Source organism: Belonocnema kinseyi, chromosome 5 (assembly GCF_010883055.1).
Source record: "Belonocnema kinseyi isolate 2016_QV_RU_SX_M_011 chromosome 5, B_treatae_v1, whole genome shotgun sequence".
Classification (NCBI taxonomy): domain Eukaryota; kingdom Metazoa; phylum Arthropoda; class Insecta; order Hymenoptera; family Cynipidae; genus Belonocnema; species Belonocnema kinseyi.
In genome coordinates this window covers 12387365-12389924 of record NC_046661.1, presented here as the reverse complement: position 1 = coordinate 12389924, position 2560 = coordinate 12387365, and the positions used below count along the sequence as shown (strand labels likewise).

Genomic DNA, 2560 nt, shown 5'->3' with positions numbered 1-2560 from the left:
TACTTTTTCTTCATGTTTTCAACAATACCATAACCAAACTATAACCTATAACGTTCGTAAACTACTACTTACAGCTGATGCGTTTAAAGTGTCACATTCAACAGGCGTTATAGATGTTGTACTTTTTAAAAATTGTTATCATTGCAAAAAAAAAACTATTGCGATTACTCCACGAAATTCTAATAGAAAATTTAACGTAGAATCCAAGTTTCAACCAATTAAATGCCCATTTTCTTTTTTTGTTTTTTTTTAGTTTTTTTTTTGCATCATACGGGAGGGATACTATGTGGATACTTAAAAAATACGCTGTAGCGTGTCTTTTAAGATTTGATTAATCATACCTAAAAAGTTTCACATAATATTTTTTTATGGTATTGTTGAAAACATTAAAAAAAGTAGCTTTTGTTGAAGCGTTTACAAAGGCATATTCGTAGATGAGACATATTCAGTGCTAGGTTTATATTGCCGTTCAATCTTTTTTAGAATTAAGTTTGTTTATAGGTAGGTTTACTGAAGATTGTATCTATTCGGTATAAATTTTAATCAATTTCATTTTTTGGAAATATCCCTTTAAACCACCTTCTCTACTTTACCATGCCATCTTGTGATAGTCGAGACACATTTCGTGTTGTATATGGTTGATACATCATACCCAAAAATAAAAGGTCTTTAACAGATGCTGTAAAAAATATATACATTAATTGTTATTGTGGCGCAAAATAAAGTCTTGACCATTCTTGCATTCCTCATTTCAATTGTTCGACTTGTCTAAGTGACATTAGCAGACATTGCAAAGACTAGGAAAAAAACGTCGTATCTCTCTGCCTATGATCTGACTTAAACTTTCAAGTCATGAAATCATACTTTATACATCACATAAACCTGGCCTTGGCACCGCCGTTTCTGTAACGGGTAAGTTTCGAAATAAGTAGTACTTCTAGGTGGTTCAGAATGGGTAACGTTGAAACCACTTCAACTGAATTTAAAGTGTTTCTCACGCTGTATTAAGTGAGTTCAAATTTAATTTATTTAAAAAGCACCTAATACTATAGCATTCTTGAATGGCGACAAGGTTACAAATTCTAAACAGCACAGAACCCACATAAAAACTCTTCAGGTTTTTCCAAATTTGACCATTAAAATCTCTTAACCCTCATCTCAAGATGTCCACCTAAACCTAAAAGTAGCCTAATTTAGTTAGTTAGCCCTTAATTTTATGTTTTTGACCTTAAACTGCACTCGATACTGACCTGATAGCGTCAAACAGACACCGGATTCGAATTCAGCGACCACTTAACCCATTAACCCAAAATGAGAAATTTCTCTCTTACGTTTGAGCTTGAATAATTTCATAACCAAGGCAAAGAATTTATTGTAAAATACTCTTTTCTACTATTTTCGGGTATGCTCTACACGATGCAATGTTAAAAAAACGGAAAATATTGATTTTCAGTTAATGATGAACAAATTTTAAAAAAAATCTATTTTTTAAGCAATTTTTTTCAATCAAAAATTAGAAGGACAAGGAATTTTGTTTACGGTCGCAAATGTGCACAAAATGTCTGAACTTTTCAAATCCGTTGAGTTTTTTATCTACGATTTTTTTAAACAAAATGGTGGCTAAAAACGGAAACAAAAAATTTTGTTTTATCGATATTTTTGGTTATTGTTTCGCTCAAATCATATAAATATTTAATTATTCCAGTAAAAAGGTATTTGAATAGTCTATTTTTCAAACAAAATAACAATATTTAGTGCTAAATAAGTAAAATCATGATATTAAATTATAAAAAATCATTTTATTGCTATTTTACGTCATTTTCACACCTGAAAATCTGAAAATGTAACTATCATATGATTGATTAAAAATTAATCGTATATATTGGTTAAGTTGAAAAATCTTTTTTTTTATATAAAAAACATTAATCTTCTTGGTCAAAAATTCACATTTTCCCTTAAAAATTTAATAATTTTGTTGAAAATTCCTTTTTTTTTCTTGTTCAATTTAATTTTTTTCAAAATTAATTTAAAACTTGAAATTATATCAAATAATTTGAAACACGATGTAGATTTTGCAAATTAAAAAAAAGCTTTTTAAGAATTGTAAAATATTTAAAAAGAATGACAAAAATGGTTGTGATTGCTAAGAAAATTCAAAATGATTTTTTATTTTTAAAAATTAATTTTAAGTGAGTATTTGAAAAGATTTTAAAAATTAAAAAAAAACAAAGAATCAGGAGGATTTTAAGGCAATTTTTTTATTTTGCAGTTTTTTTAATGCTAGGAAAAAAATCTAATTGACAAAATATATCAATTTTCAACCCAAAAGTTTACTTTGTAACAAAATAAATTAATTTTCTATCAAATAATGTACAGGATAAAGTTTCAACCAAAAATGGAATAGTTCAATTTCCAAATAAAAATATATAAAAAATTAATATAATAATATAATATATACAATAGGAATGGAAGCTTCTAATGTGTCCCCTAAGGGTTTACATTTTTCTTACACCTTCTCTATTCCTTTACACACCCTCCACACACTTACTTGGTGGTGGAA

The 2560-nt window shown here is 27.7% G+C and overlaps 1 long non-coding RNA gene across 1 annotated transcript in view; it reads left to right on the top strand.

Moving 5' to 3' along the window:
• Positions 1–575: 575 nt before the first annotated feature.
• LOC117173256 overlaps positions 576–2560 on the top strand; it is an 83942-nt gene continuing 81957 nt past the window's right edge. Inside the window, exon 1 of the long non-coding RNA XR_004467147.1 lies at positions 576–912. This is a non-coding gene — a long non-coding RNA (uncharacterized LOC117173256). The remainder of the gene's footprint in view (positions 913–2560) is intronic.